The 20,276-nt window shown below is 35.1% G+C and overlaps 2 non-coding genes across 2 annotated transcripts; both read left to right on the forward strand.

Annotated features, from left to right (window-relative positions):
* The first annotated feature begins 16,376 nt into the window (after nt 1–16,376).
* On the forward strand, nt 16,377–16,449 carry TRNAR-CCU (transfer RNA arginine (anticodon CCU)). The gene has a single exon. It is a non-coding gene; the product is annotated as a tRNA-Arg (tRNA).
* A 1,862-nt stretch (nt 16,450–18,311) lies between these two features.
* Nucleotides 18,312–18,393, forward strand: TRNAS-CGA (transfer RNA serine (anticodon CGA)). The gene has a single exon. It is a non-coding gene; the product is annotated as a tRNA-Ser (tRNA).
* The last annotated feature ends 1,883 nt before the right edge of the window (nt 18,394–20,276 follow it).

The following is a 20,276-nucleotide window of genomic DNA, read 5'->3' on the forward strand; positions in this document are numbered from 1 at the left end:
TGATTATACCATGATTGTGAAATAGTCCACTCCCTTCTTCTTTTTTGCAAAACTTGAAACCTATGGTTACCTGTTGGTTTGCTCCACTTGGTTATTTTTGTTTGCTACATACTTTCAATTTTCCCTTTTATCAATGAGCTAGATTACCCACCTAGGTTTCTCTTCCATCCCCTTACTCAACATAGCTATTGTTAAGGCTAATAATGTTATTGATAGAACCTTGACAACCACGTGTTTCTTTTTCAACACTTAGTAGATAATAATACTTCTTATATTGATACCTCCTCCTTTATAGGATCCTTTCAAAACCTCCTAATTATCCCATCTAGAGGATATTGATATCTTGTATATCTTATTAGACACACAATATATTATTATTCCCATATGTGGGTCATTGCCTCAACTACTGCACATGTTAAACTATCCTTGACACATCTTCACCCAAATCTCCATACATATTCCTTCATATCTTATCCACCTTATTAATCCCACAAAATTTACTTCTCCCTCTATCCCACCCTTCATACATAACTCCTAGGAAAATTACTTTAGTATTTCTTGGACATCATATATTTATTTCATGCCCATGTGCTTACTTGCAATACCTACATGTATGAGTACACAACCTTATTCTCTCTTTCAAAGAATTCTTAAATATCTCAAAAATATACACACATCCAATTAAGGTTCCATCAACAATGTTCAAAGATAATACAATTCACAATCCATCAAGTAGAAATAGATTGGCTATTTATCAATCCAACATGTTATGTTTTCTATAAATTACCAAATTGATATATCAATCATCTTCATATGTTCACCATTCAGATATACTTATTAGTACATGGAACAATATCATCCTTTTAATATATCCATTGAGATGTGAAAGTGACTTTAGATCGTATGAGAGTGGAAAGGTATTTCATACATAGGTGTGATGTATGGAAAGAGGGATCCACAAATGAATTCACTTATTCCATACAAAACATTAAAGAGAGAGGAATGCCTGATAGATTCAACCTCAATTCTATTAAGAAGAGGGTTGAATACTGATTGGATTATATTCCCTTTTGATTGAGTTGATGATGCAATTGAAATGATGTAATTTAAAGGCTAGATCTAGGATAAATGTTGGGAATTTGACATAAACTAACATAAACAATAAGTTACGAAAACGCTATGCAAACATGTAGCTAAATATGAGTAGAAGGAATAGAGAGGTACTTATGACAACAAATTTGGCTCAAAAGTACAAGACCAAGAGGCTCTGGGCGACCTTGTCCTCCAACTACTAGATGCAGACAAACAAGAATTTTTTCATAACCAGAATGTTGCTCTGAATCAATTTCCAGAAGTTTTTCAAAAATTCGCAAGACTGTGCAGCTCTAGGTGACCTGGTCCTTCAAATTTAGCTCCTAGAAAAGTTGGATCAGGTCCTCATTGAATTCTCTATCAAAATATTCATATGTGGCTCTTGAATATGTAGTTTGCACACAAAAATAAATCATCATATGCTTCATGAGTAGAAATCATAAGTAACAATATGTTTGACCTATATCCTTATTGATGAGCTAAATTACCCACCTAGGTTCCTCTTTCATTCCCTTATTCACCATAGCTATTGTTAAGGCTAATAATGTTGTTGATAGAACCTTGACCACCACATGTTTCTTTTCCAACACTAAGTAGATAATGATACTTCCTATATTGATTCCTCCTCCTTTTCAGGACCCTTTCAAAACCTCCTAATTATCCCATCCTAAGGATATTGATATCTTTTATACCTTGATGAGGCTAGAATGTGTTGTTAATTTTACCCTTAGTTTGCCTTTTATTCTATATGTCCATGTCCCTTCCTATCATTCCTATCACTATTTGGTAAGGAAGTAGGAGAAATTTTATAAATATGAAAGTAAAAGTTAAAACCGAAAGTATGACGAAAACTATGGTTATTTGCTAATTAATTTGCCTAACTGTTATAATAGGAGATAAATAGGAAGGGAAGGTTGAACGGAGGACACATGGACAAAGGAGCATTGATGGGAGTGGTCATGGTTGTTTAAGGGTCGTTTTGATATTTTCTATATTGATAATAAGTAAAGTCGACTTGTTTTAGTTGTTGCAATTTTGTGAACAATGTTTAAAAACATGGGAACTATTTTCAGCCAATTTTGGGGTTGTAGGCCATAGGCCAAAACAACCAAACTAATTGTATGTTTTATCTCTTGGGTTGTTATGACTAAAACAGTTTGTAGTGCATATAAATATCAAGGCTCCAGGGAGCCATAAGGTGTGTGTGAAACTAATAGTATTATCATAATATATTGTTGTTCAAAGACTTAAAATTCTTATGATGCAAGTTTGAATACATGGTGAATTAACATGAGTTAGTTTGTGAATTCCATCACCGTTGACCAAGGAGGCAAGGCCCATTGCTCGGATTAACAAGTAGTTTTTTATATTTATTTTGTGTGTGGTGAGTTCTATATTTATTTTATTAAAGTTGCATTCATTAGTGTGGATTGTTGTATTAATATTTTATTCATCAACACGATTTTCTATATAATACAATTCATATCTATTCGAATGTTGATCTGCAGTAATAATTTCATTATTGTCTAAGCGGTTTTGGAAGTAGAAGTAGCTTATTTTATGGTTTGTGTTTAACTAGATCTCGGTCTGATATCTGTACACATTTTGATTTTTGATTGCAAATTAAAGAAGAACACTTTTGCTTATAGGTTAAATTGTATCTCAATGAATCATCTGGTAAACAACTGTGATTTTGGAACTCTTGTCTCTTTATACACTATTCGACTTCTTGTCACAACAATGACATGAAGCGGAACCATTTTCTCGATCTTTTAGATTGAAAGAGTGTGAACTGGAAATCAGTTTGAGAAGTGTAATCTAGTTATCTTCATTCAGGAAGTATGTTAGCAATAAGATTTCATTCATTCACCAAGTATGTTTCAAATTGAGCTTTAGAGTAAAGATGTGTTTTAATTCAATTAAAGGGTGATTTAATTAGCAAGTGTGTTCAAATTAATAGATGCATTCATCCCCACTTAGTTCATTATCTTCATCCCTTAAGAAAACAGTCACACTATCTTTCAAAAGTCTACGAATCCTGGATTGACACACATAGGAGGAAACTAAAGGAACCAACACTAAAGGGAAACATAAAATATAATTTTCTCATATTCAGTCCTCAGTTTTACCCAACATACCTTATTATACACACAATCTATTCTTATTTACATCTTCAGGTCACTACCTCAGATATTACACATGTTAAACAATCCAACACACCTTCACCCAAATCTCCATGCATATTCCTTGATATCTTATCCACCTTATTGTAGCGTCCTAAAATTGCGACACTTGCAATTTCGACTGCAGTTCGGTCTTCACGATGGCGACGCAACACGGAACCTGAATGGAAACCCCGAAACTTGTCCACGACACCAAAAACTGCATTTTTCAAGCACCCTGGCCTGATCCTCCTTGCACCCTGTTGTCTTGGGAGGTGGGACCAGAGCGCCCAGCACCCTGGTCCTTCAGGACCAGGGCGCCCAGCGCCCTGGTCCCTGGCCCTATTTTGGGCCCGGTCTCCTATGGGACTTCGGGTCTTTTTGTTTGCAAATTGGAAAATTATCTTTCCTGGTCGGCCTAAGGTCGGGAAAATCAGTCTTTTAACCCTAATTGGCAAATATATAAACTACATTTTCCTCTCTCATTTGATAGAGGGGAAAAAGGTGGAAACGATATGCAAACACTCAAGCATTCAAGTATTCAAGCATTCCTTCAAGCATTCAAGCATTCCTTCAAGCAATTGATCATTCTAAGTCTCCATTCAAGGCTAAGTGTTGCATTCAAGACAAGGATTCAACCATTGAAGAGGAGATCACATACTACATACAACATACAACATACAAAAACATCTATACCTTCGCACATAAGGATACAAACATCCTTACAACAAGGTATTAGTACTTGTTTTACATTACAAACATTTACATTTACAGCATTTCTCATTTCTTGGTTAATTCCAAAACCGGGGTTTGACCTAAGGGCAAACCCCTAATCCCTAACCCCCCAATCGTCTTCGCTTTTCTATGTGTAGGTTGCAGGTACGCGACTGAAATTGAAGATCTGGAATCCTTGTGCAGAGACGAATAGATCCCCCTTCGTTTCGCGAATTTTTCAGAGGACCGTGTGCACGTCGGGCGCCATCGTCCAGTCAACTTTTGCTCAAATTTGCAGGATAGCGCCGTATCGACATTTTACTGTTAATTCTAGGTCCGCAGCTTCATCCTATATCCCTATCTCAGTTTATAAGCGAATCTTTCTCACTTTCTATGCGTTCCTAGCTTGATCATTCTATGCACATTCTTTACAAAAGAGGGTAGCCTTGTTGTCTTAACCCTTGAAACTCATTTAGAATCCAATCTTGCATTGTGTGGGATTGGATCTTGTGGGTTTCAACCCCTCTTTTGAATGTAAAGTCTCCCCTAAGTGAAAACCATCAACCCTAGCAACCTCCCTTCTCTCTCCTTGGAGTTGGAAGAGGGGAGAGCAACTAGGGTTCGATTATTTTTCGCTTTACATTTTGGTGAACCCGACGTGAACATCCTTTCTGATTATTCATGGTTAGATCTAAAAATTTGATTCCTTGATTACATTTCCATGTTTGATCTTTTGCAAATTTTAGAGGTTAATTGCATAAAAACCCTAAAATTTATTTTTAGTAATTGAACTTGTGAAATATTTAATAGTTAATGCTTGTTTCAGATCTGCCCTTCTATTACAAATTATCAATTCATATCTGTGCTTTAATTTTTAAAATTAAGTGGTTAAGTGTCAAAACCCTAATTTTTGAAACCCTCTTGATTCAAACTTTGTCCGACAATTTCACTAATCAAAACATCTCCAAATCAGCTGTAACTTTGGATTCTGCAATAAAATCACAATATCTTTCATCCCTGAAAATTTGGAAAAAAGTTGCGAGGACCGTGTGCACTCCGAGCGCCATCGTCCCCGACATTTTTTTCGAAATTTCGGGAGCTAGATCTCATTGTATTTTTCTGCTAAAATCCAGAATTTTGGCTGATTTTACCAAATCTAACACTTTCAAAATTACAGTCAAAGTTGGTCTTGTGATTGCTTGGTTTAAGGCTCCTAATCATTCAAAAATTGTTGAAATTGAAATTTTGTGTCGAAATTGTGTTCTTACTACCCTAAATCTGAAAAGTGTGTTTGCATTCATTCGAAATTTCAGTACTTTATTCAAATTCTTGCAATTTGTGACTTTTGAAATTAAGTGCTTAATTACAACAACTTTGATTTCCGCTTTCAAAATTGAATTTTGCGTGAAATTGAGTCAACTTTTAAAATTCAAAACTTGCATTGCTCTTAACATTCCCTCTAAAATCATAAAATTCAAAATTTCAGTTTCCCTCTCTTTTTCAAAATTCAAATTTTGCATTTTTCGACAATCTGGGTAGGGTTCAATTTTGAGATTGCAACTTTAATTTGGCCTATCTATAGATCGTAAAATCACTCAATTTTTTTAGGTTAGCTTTAAAATCATCATAACTTTCATCCCTGCAAATTTCAAAAAAAGTTGCAAGGACCGTGTGCACTCCGAGCGCCACGGTCCCGGACATTTTTTCTGAAATTTTGGGAGATTGTCATGATTGCATTTAACAGCCTAAATCTAGGAGATTGGCTGATTTTACTGAAATTTGCTACCTCTAAATTCAAAATTTTCTCTCCCTCTCTAGTGCATGAGTTTTACAACAATAAGCCCTACTTACACTATTCCCGTTAGACGAAGCCTTAGAATTAAGTCTTTCTGAGGTTTAACTACCGAGGAGATGGAACCTAATTTGAATAGCCTTTTTAACGAGGACATGGGTAATTCCTCTAATCCTCCTAATGATGAAGAAGCTCTCCATGAGGTTTCTGTAGAACAACTTTCGAAATTGGATAACCAATTTGATGATTTTCGACAATGGATGTCTCAAGAATACCCCGATAGTCAAGCTCTTCCTTTAATTGAGGGTCTAAAACATATGCTTCAAAGTGATAAGAATGGAATTGATATTTTGCGTGGTATTGCACACATTGTGGATTCGAATGTGATGCCTATGAAGAGTTATGCCGAAACTTTAGGTTATACCCAACCTCCCACTCAAGTCAATCATTCTATTCCTTTGACAACTTCTATTGCTAGCATACCTACTTTTACATCAAACATAATGACTACTTCTATACAAGACATTCCTCCTATGATCACCAGTCATGGGGGCAATCCTTCCTCTTCAATTAACCCTCTTCCTTCATTCAATTTGACTTCTTCATTCATTCCTTCAATGAGTGTCCCTATTACATCTCCACAAATGAACATGACGCAAGGGGGCAATTCATTCAACTATTCCATTCCTCCTTGTAGTGTTCCTCCTTTCGAATCCTCTCCTATGACTAACTATCATAGTGTCCCACCACCTTACTCTTTACCTTCTTTCAATAACATAACACCTCCATCTCAATCTAACACATCTAATATGAATTCTTCGACTGAAGCGACCATCAACAATCTTGCACAAACTGTCTCTTCTTTACAGCAACAAATTGCCTCTATGAATCAATCTAAGTTTAGTGTGCCCAAATTTGATGTTGCGAGCCCACTTTCTCTTGACATTGTTCGAGCTATCCCCCCTAAACATGTTGAAATCCCGCATTTGGAGCTTTATAATGGTAAAGGTGATCCTCTAACACATGTTAAGACTTTTCAAACAATATGTACTGATTTTGCTTATGACCAAAGATTGCTTGCAAAACTATTTACTAGAACATTAAGAGACAAAGCCCTACAATGGTATTGCTCGTTGCCTTCTTATTCTATTACTTCTTTTGAACAACTTGCAAATGCTTTCATTCAACAATTTCAAAACAATATAAGTCCTAAAGTTAATTTGATTGATTTAATGCATTGTAAACAAGGTGTTAAAGAAAAAGTGACTGATTTCATTGGTAGATATAAGCATTTGTATGCTCAAATTTCTTTTCCAATGCCTGACAATGATATTCAAAGAATCTTTATTTCTAATTTACAAAAAGATATTCGAGACAAACTTCTATTTTCTGAGTTTACTTCTTTCCAACAGTTCTGTGCAACTCTTCACAATTATAAACTGACTGTGAGTCAAATGGAACAATCACATCCTATGGCTCCGAGTGATAAGGGTGATAGCAGTCAACAACCATTTGGAAAGTTTAAACCGAACAGAGATTCCATCAAATTCAATGAAAACATCATCAACAACAACGTGAATGCAGCATCAGGTGTGCCTCCTATTTCTAAGTTTTTCAAGAAAGAAAGAAAGTATACTCCTTTGAATGAATCATTGCATAGTATTATGAATAAGTTATTGGAACAAAATGTGCTTACTCTTCCTCCTATAAGGCAAATTGATCCTGCAAAGATTAATTCACCTTATTTTGATAACAAATCTTTTTGTCAATTTCATCGTCAACCTGGGCATGATACTGAAAAATGTTTTGCTTTGAAGGGTAAAATTCAAGATTTGATTGATAATAATACTATCTCTATTTCTGGAGTGAATGATAAAGGCAACACACCTGTAGCTCCTCCTAACCAAAATCTTCAGATTTTTACTGATCCATTACCTTCTCACACCTCTAATGCGATTGAGACTAATGATTCCTCTCTCTCATCTGATGGTCTTGTGTCTATGACTCCGAATGTGATTAACTTTGTAGAGCAGCAAGAAAACCCTAAAGAACCTTCCATCACATTTGATTCTAGTGAAACTATCAGGGCACCTGATGGTCCTTTATACATAATTGCAAAAGTCAAGAATACACCTTTCCGTGGAGTGCTTATTGATCCTTCTTGCATGGTTAATGTTATTACTGAGGAATTTCTTTTTACTTTGCAATTAAATCAAGTGATCTATGACAAAACAGATGTGGTTGTGAAATTATTTGATGCTTTTTCTTCTCCTGCAATTGGTTCTATTACATTACCTATTGAAGTTCATAACAAATCCCTTGATGTGAACTTTGCTATTATTCCATCTTCTGAACAATTTCGTGTGAAGCTTGGCTATCCTTGGCTATCTTCCATGAAAGCTATTGCTTCTCCTATTCATAAGTGTTTGAAATTTCCCCATAATGGTGAAGTTGTTACTATCAATCATAGTCTCTTTAAACCAGCTGAAAGAACTTCTAGTGTTCCTTTTGATTATTTTTGGCCTAAACAATTCCAATCTCTTCCTCCGCGAAGTGATCATCTTTTCAAATCTTATCAAAAGTGGAAAACAGATATGATCCTATCTATAAGTGAACCTAGAACACCTAAACTTGACATTCCTATCATTCTTGAGAAGGAAGTTCTCCCTTTGAAAGATAAAACTAATGTCTTTCCTCAAGAAGATTCCCAACCCATCCCTATGGATGTGACTATGTCTATGCCTAATAAAACTTCTAAAAGTAGACCTATACCTCCTCGTCATGATGGACTTGGTCTCCTTCCTAAACCAAAAATTCCTCCTTTATATGGAGCAGTTCCTCCTCCGTCCTTTTATAGAGAGAAGAGACCTTCCTCTTCTCCTATTATCCAACCTAAGAGACCACAACCTAAACACCCAAGTGATAAGGATGAGAACATTCCTCCTCCTCAATCTTCTCAACTTTCTACTAAGACTAGACGAAATCGTTCTGCACGTGAACGCTGACGAAAGTGTCGTCTTAGAGCTCAGGCAGCTGCTTCTCAAACTTTGCAATCTCCAAAAACACCTTCAACAAGCATTATTGCATTTTCTCCTCAGCCGGAAATTGAGCCTAAATCTCCTAAACATAAGATGCATGATGGTCTTGATCCTGTGCGAGTTAAAGATCCTATTTTTATAAATCTTGATGATGATATAGATGAAAATGTTATTCATGATGAACATGTTACTCCTCTTGCTTCTGATAGTGAATATGAACTTGTTGATATTGATAACCATTTATCTAACGAATTTTCTAAAACACTTATCCTAGCTCCTAGACAAGAACAACATGGCTTGGAACATGAACATAGCCCTTGTTTGGATCTTGTGATAGCTCCATCTGCTGTGTTGGATGTTCCTCCTCTAGCGTGTTCCCTGCCTTCCCAAAACATTGATCAGCAAGATCGAGGGGTAGATGACGTGCTAGACTAGTTTCATTAGCATAGCAGATTCTCCTCCTCTCTTTTGTTACTTCTTCTATATGTTATTCTCATTCTTCTATTTGTTGTCCTTGCTGTTGTCTACTTGAGGACGATGCAAAGCATTGAGATCTCTTTTGGTCTCTCTCATGTTGACTCAAAAGACACATGTGTTCCCTTCTTCTAGGTGACCTTCCTTGATTGGGGAATGAAGAACAATTATGCATACATACATATGATATATACATGAATTATCATACAGCATACTGACCCCGAGGAAAGCGAAGTCACCTCGTGCTTTGTGTTTGTGTCTATTATCCTTGGGTTTATCTGACACTTGGGGGCTAAATCTTTGTGATAACATGCTCCTTTTCCTTCTCATTTCTTATGTGTATCACTACGTTAAAACAATCACCCCCGTTGAGGCGTGTGTGATCGCTTTAACGTAGGGGGGCATACACCCTGTCTATCCTTTCAAGATACTTGAAAATTTCTTAGCGAACTTAGCTTTGCCTTGAAAATTTTGGGTATTTTTCTTGCATGACTCATAGTGAGGGAACCTTACTACTGACAGTCATGGTTCTTTCTCGTGATCTTCCCTTTTACTTTGTCAATCGAAGTCGTAAGATCCTTAGTCCACTAGGGGCTTGGTGTGTCTTGCCTCCTTGACGTGGTGAAAGTCGTTCAATGATTGTTCCTTGTACTTTACCGGAAGTATGAGCATACATACTCCCGCTAAAGTGGGGGCTAAATGTAGCGTCCTAAAATTGCGACACTTGCAATTTCGACTGCATTTTGGTCTTCACGATGGCGACGCAACACAGAACCTGAATGGAGACCCCGAAACTTGTCCACGACACCAAAAACTGCATTTTTCAAGCACCCTGGCCTGATCCTCCTTGCACCCTGCTGTCTCGGGAGGTGGGACCAGAGCGCCCAGCGCCCTGGTCCCCCAGGACCATGGTGCCCAGCGCCCTGGTCCCTGGCCCTATTTTGGGCCCGGTCTCCTATGGGACTTCGGGTCTTTTTGTTTACAAATTGGAAAATTATCTTTCCTGGTCGGCCTAAGGTCGGGAAAATCAGTCTTTTAACCCTAATTGGCAAATATATAAACTACATTTTCCTCTCTCATTTGATAGAGGGGAAAAAGGTGGAAACGATACGCAAACACTCAAGCATTCAAGTATTCAAGCATTCCTTCAAGCAATTGATCATTCTAAGTCTCCATTCAAGGCTAAGTGTTGCATTCAAGACAAGGATTCAACCATTGAAGAGGAGATCACATACTACATACAACATACAACATACAACAACATCTATACCTTCGCACATAAGGATACAAACATCCTTACAACAAGGTATTAGTACTTGTTTTACATTACAGACATTTACATTTACATTTACAGCATTTCTCATTTCTTGGTTAATTCCAAAATCGGGGTTTGACCTAAGGGCAAACCCCTAATCCCTAACCCCCCAATCATCTTCGCTTTTCTGTGTGTAGGTTGCAGGTACACGGCTGAAATTGAAGATCTGGAATCCTTGTGCAGAGACGAACAGATCCCCCTTCGTTTCGCGGATTTTTCGGAGGACCGTGTGCACGCCAGGCGCCATCGTCCCGTCAACTTTTGCTCAAATTTGCAGGACAGCGCCGTATCGACATTTTACTGTTAATTCCAGGTCCGCAGCTTCATCCTATATCGCTATCTCAGTTTATAAGAGAATCTTTCTCACTTTCTATGCGTTCCTAGCTTGATCATTCTATGCACATTCTTTACAAAAGAGGGTAGCCTTGCTGTCTTAACCCTTGAAACTCATTTAGAATCCAATCTTGCATTGTGTGGGATTGGATCTTGTGGGTTTCAACCCCTCTTTTGAATGTAAAGTCTCCCCTAAGTGAAAACCATCAACCCTAGCAACCTCCCTTCTCTCTCCTCGGAGTTGGAAGAGGGGAGAGCAACTAGGGTTCGATTATTTTCCGCTTTACACTTATTAATCCCACAATATTTAATTCTCCGTCTATCCCACCCTTCATCCATAACCCCTAGGAAAACTACTTTAGTATTTCTTGTCATATATTTATTTCATGCTCATGTGCTTACTTGCAACACCTACATATATGAGTACAAAACCTTATTCTCTCTTTCAAAGCGTTCTTCAATATCCCAAAAATATACACACTTCCAATTAAGGTTCTATCAATAGTGTGCAAAGATAATACAATTCACAATCCATCAAGTAGAAATAGATTGGCTATTTATCACTCAAACAACTTATCTTTTCTATAAAATACCAAATTGATATATCAATCCTCTTCATATACTCACCATTTAGATATACTTATTAGTACATGGAAGAAAATCACCCTTTTAACATATCCACTAACATGTGAAAGTGACTTTAGATCATATGAGAGTACATAGGTATTTCATACATAAGTGTGATGTATGGAAAGAGTGATCCACAAATGAATTCACTTATTTGCATAAAGAACATTAAAGGGAGAGTAGAACCCAATAGATTCAACCTCAATTCTATTAAGAAGAGGGTTGAGTTTTGATTGGATTCTATTCCCTTTTGATTGAGTTGAGCATGCAATTGAAATTATGTAATTTAAAGGCTAGATCTACGGTAAATGATGGGAATTTGATTTAAAATAACATAAACAACAAGCTACATACATAGTATGCAAACACGGAGCTAAATATGAGAGAAGGAATAGAGATGCCCCTGTGACAACAAATTCAACTCGAAAGTAAAGGATCGAGAGGCTCTAGGCGACCTAGTTCTCCAACTATCAGATGCAGACAAACAAGAAACTTTCAAAATTAGAATTTTGAATTCCTAACATTATTTTTAGAATTTTGTAATCCTCTCACTATAAGTTGTTTGTACATATTTTTGTGAATTTACCATTCTTACTATTGTCTTTAATTTTCTTTGAGGAGATAATATTCTTATTATTATTTTATTATATATCTTACAAGCATTATAAATTTTATGTGTTTATTCCCCTCTTCCTTCAGGAACTAGTCATGGACCTTCTTTTCTCCTTTATTACTTCTTCCAAAGAAAATAATCCTTTCAATTTTTCCTTGCCCACTTTCTTCCAAGAACCCAATAGAATATTTATTTTGGATACACATCCTAAAACGTAACATTATGAATTCTATTATTTTGTATTTTATTTAATTAGTACAAATTTTGGATTATTTCATTTCCTTATTATCATATTCTTTAGATTTTTAAATTTGGAATAGCAATTGCTTACTTTTTTCACATTTTTGTTGGTGCTTAGTTATACTTACAATCTATGTTAAGCACACACATTACTTTCATTGGTTGACAATTGAAATTGAAAGATAAAATAGGGGCTTTATGTTGAACACAATAGATACTAAGAGTGGGGGGTGAATCAGTATCTGTTAAAACTTAAACTTTTTTGCACCTAATTTTAATTCAAATCTTTAAACTAATCAACACCAATGAAAGATAACACAATCGACACAATTGCACAAGACAACATGAGATATACGTTCAAAACCCCACAACGGAAAAACCACGATGAGAAGAGTTTCTTGGATCTATTGTCCAAATCCAGCCTCACAATAATATAACATATTTACAACTTTTTTTAGGGGTACAACTCCCTAAAGTCCACCAAACTTATAAACACTTGTAGAAGAGATTCACTAAGTACTTAAAGGCAAGCTACAATAAGGAAACAACTTGAATTATAATTGTCTTTGACTCACTACCTCTACCACACTGTCGCCACTTTAGCTACCTTTGACTCACTACCTCCAGGAGATTGAAATAACTTTTAAGAATGTTGCAGCCTTTCACTCACTGCCTCTAGTATGTCATTTATGATCAACCTTGGAAAGAACACAAAATCTCTCACTCTCCAATGAATGATCTTCAATATATATACTCCAAAACCTTCAATAATCCTTGTCGAAGTTGACCATTGATAAAAAAAACATGACACATATAATAGGTCAACCCAAAATACTTTTGCGGAGTGAAGAAACCCATTGTGGTTCTATCCAAAAGATAAATAGGACCAAAAACATCCTTGACACCCATTTCCAAGTAGGCACATCATCCAACAATTGGCACAAATCACTCCAAGTCAGCAACGAGGTAACGTGTAGATGAAACATGTAGCCCTTTACCAATCAACCCAAAAACATATTTATCAAGAGAAATTACACATTGTGGTTCACATAAAGACTTAGCTCGACCCAAAATAATATTTCCACATCTTCCAAAGCCAACACAAACACTCAAATACATGGTGTACATGAGAAAGCATGCCCTATTAGTAAAATAGTCACAAATCTCCCAGAATATCAACATCAAACAACATGTGACACCATAGAGATCATAATCCGATATGCACACCACATATAGACATCCCAAGAATTTTCATCATCATTCTCATACGCTGGACTTTATGTTGTCATGCCAAATTAAGTTGGCACAGGCAAGCATATACATAGCCGTTTAATCTTCGTAACAGGTAGTAAATATATTCTTGAGATAGACCGTTGACAATCATACTTGCAATACATTTCAACACTTGAAACCCGAGCTAAGACAATGTACAAACAACATGATCATGTCCACCAAATTGCAAGAGAAAACACATAAATATAGAGAAATGTGAAGCATTTCCCAGACTAGTCCTCACATACAATCAAATTGTCTACATATTGCAATTACCAAAAACCTTTGTGACAACTTATGTGTCTTGAAAAGAGAAAGATGCATATTTCACAACACATACAAGATAAGTTTTGAACCACAAGTCCATATCTTGAAATGTAGGGAAATGCAAAGCATTCTCTTGGAAAGTCTCTAGAACAACTTCCTGTATTCATTCATTCAACAATATGCAAAGACCTGAACTTCTTTTTGTAGCATCAAACATACACCTTTGATCAAGGTGTCCAAATTCACACTCTCCTAGCACTCATTTTTAGTGTGTCTTGTTCTTCTATGCATTATAGGACTTTTCTGGTATTCAATTAATGATTAACTCAAGAACATGGGTCCTTTCTTAATTAAAATCTCATCACACTCTTATTCGGGCCCTTAATTCTAGGTGTGCCCTTTATCTTTAATCATTTTAATTTATTATAATTCATATCCTATTTCAAATTTCTAAACAACTTTTCCATCACTTAAATATTATAACTTCTCATATAAATTATAATTCTAGAATCATCATATTATTATTTGACAATCCTAAAAATTATTGCCTATTTTTTGGGACACTGACAATTGACAAATAGTGTCTGATGATTTTTGGCTAATATTTTAGGAGGATAATATGTAGGTCTTGCCATTTCTAAAATTATCTTTAATACGAAAAAATAATATTTCTAAGTTTCCTTTTATCAATTTAAAGTTAGGATTTCATGTATAAGTAAGTTAGCTTTCCTCATTTGGCAATCAATCAATTGAAGGTGCAACTTTATGATATCCTTGTGATGTGAAAGCTTTGTGTTATGTGAAGTTCCAAATCAGCAAATTCAAGGAAAAATTAGCAAATATCAAGTCTTCATCAACACTTATTCACCATAATGGAAGCTTCAAGAGATGTTGGAGGATGAGAGGGAATCACTGGCTGATGACTGACTTGTACCTCTCCCTAAAGGGTTGGGTATGATTTCATGTTGGTCTCATATTTCTGAAATTAAACTTCAGATCTAACATTTATCATTCAAGTCAAGTGATTGATGCATTCTTGAGTTAGTTTATATTCTACATTCAATCATTTTATTTAGGATTTACTCTAACACACTTGAGTACTGACTCTAAATTATTTTTATGGTTTTTAGCTCATAGTAAAATTTATTGTTATCTTTATCTCTCCCTTTACCTCTTTCTATCTCTTTATCTATTTGTCTCCCTCTTGCTCCCTCGCTCTATCTTCTTCTCTCCCCCTCTATTTGTAGACATGTATCCCTCTTTCTATCCATCCATCTTTGTATCCCTTACCCTCTTCCTAGACCTCTATATCTATATCTCTTTGCCCTCCTATCTTCATGTCTCCATATTTCTTGCTCTTCCATCTCTCACTCTATCTCTATTTCTTTATATCTCTATCTCTCTCCCTCTGTGTATAACTTTGTATCTCTATCTTTATCTTTCTATCTCTCCCTCTCATTTTCGATATCCCTCTCATTTTCCTTCTCCATGTCTATCTTTATCTTTCTCTTTAGCTCAATCATCACACCTCTCTCTCTTTTGCTCTTTCCTCGTATATCTCTCCCTCTTTTTATCCCTCTCTCTCCCCCTCTCCCTATTGCAAACATAATATTTTCATGTTCATGATGGATCCTAATTATCTTCCTAATTTAGAGGTTTTGTTTCAGTCGTAAGCAAATGCATAATTGATTTGAAGTTATCGCTATTCTATTAAAACTTTGGTTGCACAAAAAATCATTTGCTAAACTGCCTATCAATTGACCTTATATATTGCACAAATGTATACCAAAACAAATAGAACACACTACGCATTGCACACAAAGGTGGGATTTCTATGATTACTATTATAATAAAAAAATATTTATATGATTACTATTATAATTAAGAAGAGAGATTTTTAAAAAGTGTAATTAAACGAAAGTGGAAATTTTCCTTCTCACCTCCGTTTGTAAGACATCTAACATTGCTGAGTTCAAACTGTAACAGCGTGGGGATGAAAAACAGCTGTCTATGAAACAAAATATGATATAGCTGTCTATGAAACAAAATATGATATGAGTAATTAGCCTTCGTTTTTTCCAAACATGTTATGGAGAGAGCAAAATGAGAACAACAGCAAGACTCCAGATTGCGTAATTCTGGACAAATAGCCGTCACGGCAGGATTCGAACCTGCGCGTGCAGAATCCATATGATTTCTAGTCATGCCCGATAACCACTCCGGCACGTCCACTTGAATGTTATTCTAACTCTAATTTTTCCTGTTATAACTAAATACTAAGCCGAGAAGGCAGGAGAACATGTTTTCAGTGAAATAATAGTACTAAATCCAACGAAGTCAGGAGAAGGTGTTTCAGGTGAAATAACCAAAAGCAAAAACAAAAGTTTAGTTTTCACTTTGAAAAATATTAATTATAAAAATGTTTAAAACGCAATAAGCGCCTGTAGCTCAGTGGATAGAGCGTCTGTTTCCTAAGCAGAAAGTCGTAGGTTCGACCCCTACCTGGCGCGCAGCATAATGTGTGCGTTTCTTGATTTTTATCCCCAGTTTTCTTGGTCTACAGCCCACCGTGGTAAATTTGCAGTCTACTTCAAACTTTTCCAATATTTCGCCTCTGCCTCTGATTACCCATATTTCATCAAGTCTAGGGTATAACTATAGAAATCACATACATTAAGTTTTGATTTTTAGTTGTTTAGTGCGGAGCAGGTTTGGAATTTGACAGGCAAAATGGCCGTTTTTTCATTTTTGAACCGTATTTGACAGCTTAAAAAATTAATAGAACGTATGCATTGACATGCTATTTTTTTCTCTGAAACCGTATAGATGACACTTCAAATTATAAATAAACTGTAAAAAAAATTAGTAGGTAATATATATATTAGTTTAGAATGTTTATTATAAAAATACAAACTTATTTAGAATATTTTGAAATGGAAGGATTTAGAATATGGAAGGATGTAGTTGTTTCTAATTTTTTAATGTTTTAATATGATTTTTTAGAATAGTTCTATTTTTTCATATGAATTTAGAAACTAGTCAAAATTGAAATAATAGAACATAATTGATAAAATATTTTAAATAATAGAATATATTTGATTTTCATTGCTTCAATCTTCTACTTTTATATTTTTTGACAGTTAATATTTTTCTTAAAACGTCAAATGAAAGGCATTGAAATGACTAAACCGTCATCAAAAATTCATATGACGGGTAGGGGTGACCGTCAAATTCCAGGCCTGGTGTGAAGGGTTTAAGGCTGATTGTATAAGTATAATGTTGGACAATTGGTATCACAACTATTAGACTCTGTCACTTTGTATTTGGTTGGTTAGTGTTTTATCTGAGATTTTTTTTATTTTTGTTCATTTTTAAAATATACTAAAATTGAAAATGCAGAATTTTATGACTCTTCTTTTCCTTGATAAATCTTGTCTGTGGGGTTTTGACCACATACAAAAATTTAGATAAAATTCAAGTCTTTGGAGATTCTAAGCCATCATCAAATGGATAAATGAGATCTATAGAGTAGAAAATTTGATTCTCTCACCTATTAAAGATTTGATTGATAGGATGTGCTTTTCATTTGCCCATATATCCTTTGTTCATGTTTGCAAAGAGCAAAATTTTAAGACAGTTGCATGTGGATTCTCATTTGCAAGCAAACACCCTCTCTATGTTTAATCAATCTTGATTCTCTTTGCTCACTATTTTCTACTTTTTTCTTTGTGTTGGGAGCTTTGTCCCTTTTTGGTGGGTTGTTCTTCTTTTGTTTTCTTTCTTGACCTCTGTTTTTGTCTCTCCCAGATTCTTCTTGTTTTTCCTCCTACAAAGCTTCTTCAAGATGTAGCTTCATATGTAATCTCATATATCTCAATATGATTTTACAAAGGAAAAAATATAATGTTGGAAAGTAAAATTTGAAATAAATTATTAAACTCATGAAAGAGGAGAACATAAAAATAAATTATATTATTTTTGACTATTTTTTAAATTGAAATATGTGATAAGAATAGAAAGATATTTTCAATTAGCTTTAAATGAAAATTATATTTTATATAATTGTATTATATATATTTATTTTTATCTTATATAAAACAAAAAAATTACTATTCACAGACAATCATTTTTTTAAGCCTGAGTTAAACTTGTAATAATAATAATAAAGATGACTATTTACTAAATTTGTAGTCTAAAGTTTAAACCTTCCCATATTTTTTCCAGCGCCGCTCTTTAAACAATATTTTAAAGCTAGAGGTTCAGGGATGTATTTTTTCCAGTCCCCCTCTTTAAACAATACTCTGCAATTATCATGGTTTTGGTCTTTAATTATCAATAATAAATAAAGTGAAAAAGGAGAACTTTGCATCTCGTCGATATGTCCGAGTGGTTAAGGAGACAGACTCGAAATCTGTTGGGCTATGCCTGCGCAGGTTCGAATCCTGCTGTCGACGTATTTTCCGTCATTATGAATCATTTTCATCTTTTCTAATCTTAACTAATTACGTTCTACTTATCAATCTATACTTGCGCTTTCTTCTGCAATTCATCATCGCAGCTTCAAATTGGGTTTAGCGCTCTGTCAAATTACTATCCACCCTAAGTTTCATTTTACTACTAAAATTGCTTCAAATTGGGTTTAGCATTTAATGTACGTCAGCTAAATTACACGCTTGTCTTGTGAGGAGTAAATAGAGTCATGCATCGAATCTCTTCACCACCATCATAGTCTATATTTACGTCGAAGGCGTCTCTTATTATGGAATGTTTCAATTAACTTTTGCAAATCAATGACTCGGAATAATTAACTTTTGCAAATCAATGACTCGGAATTATTTACAAGCAATGCAAGACGATTGAACAAGTTCCGTCTGTTGATTTTCCTAGCTCGCTGGCTGTACGTGAAAGTTTGCAGAAGTATGTACGTGACGGTGAGGTTCTGACTCGCTGCTTGTACATGACTGTATTTTAATTTAATGTTGGTTGTACCACATGAATCTGTCCAATCTGTCATAGAGGAATTTTTTAAACCCTATTTTTTTCACGCGCTTTTGCCTTGTTTTCATTCGTACATTTTCGTTCACATTGTGTGGCCCTGACATGATTTCAAGGAACATACGTACTCTTAATTTGCAATATCATGTGCTTAAATTTAAATGAAAAAATATATTATAGGTATTAGAGCGGCCCATCGCATTGATGGCAACATTGTCTTTCACTTCAAGGACGGTCAATGCAAATTGGAACACGAAAACAGTCATCTTACCAACTCATTGCAGGCTTAATAAAGATGGAAACTAACTCATTGCAGTTTGGCTAGGGACATGCGGTACAAATGGTGCTTAGGACTCACTCGGATGAAGCTCGACCTCAATCCTATAATTCACAACAGAAATTCACTACCAAAACTTACATTTATAAAAAGTATTAACATCATTCATTCATTTGACATTTGACCATGCCACATTAAGACATCTTCAGTGGTATTTGCTCTTAATTGAACTCTGACTATATTCCTCCATTTAAATTATCTTTGGTACGTATGAATTCATGTTTATTTATTCCATACACAACTACAATCTTATTGTGTGCTCCTCTCATGGCTAAATTATTCAATGTGCAGGCCACTTTGGTAATACTCTTTATTTCCTATCCAGAACATTGTATGTAATGTAGATCATTTAAATTCATTCCAAAACTACACTGCTTGCCAATACGAATGGACTACGTATGAACTAAAAAATAAATAAGAATTAGATTAATGAACTATAGGTTTGAGTAACTATAGTCAGCCCTATTCATTTTTTAGATAATATTATATATATTTTTCATATTCATTTGGGTACCTATTAAATGATCTCTAGACAAATCAAATCAAATAAAGTTTGAATTGTAAGACAAAAGAATCTTCTTACACTCAATGAGTAAGTTTTGAGTATGCATTTATCTTCCCAACGCGTGATGTTCAAAAATGCATAGTTATCACTATTGAGAAAAATGTCTAGAAATAAAGTTCCAAAATTAAAAATTGATGGTAGGGTTTAGTCTGGTTCTTGGTAAATACTGGGATCGAGCAATTCTAAAATCTATGATATTCTTAATAAATGATAGTCGTGGTCAAAGAATTATCATAAAGAACTATTACCTAGCAATTTGCTAAATCATCACCAGCTATTCCTATTGTAGATAACTCCAAAACAATGCCCCACCAGCAAGTCCTCCTTTTGTTGTAGATTTTATGATGGCAAATTAGCAGATGTTCCTTAGGATGAATATATATTACTACCCGTTTTGGGCATATTGCACAATTGTTTCAATGCGTTGAAACATTATTTTG

The sequence above is a fragment of the Cryptomeria japonica genome, chromosome 5 (genome assembly GCF_030272615.1).
Source record: "Cryptomeria japonica chromosome 5, Sugi_1.0, whole genome shotgun sequence".
In the NCBI taxonomy this organism is placed as follows: domain Eukaryota; kingdom Viridiplantae; phylum Streptophyta; class Pinopsida; order Cupressales; family Cupressaceae; genus Cryptomeria; species Cryptomeria japonica.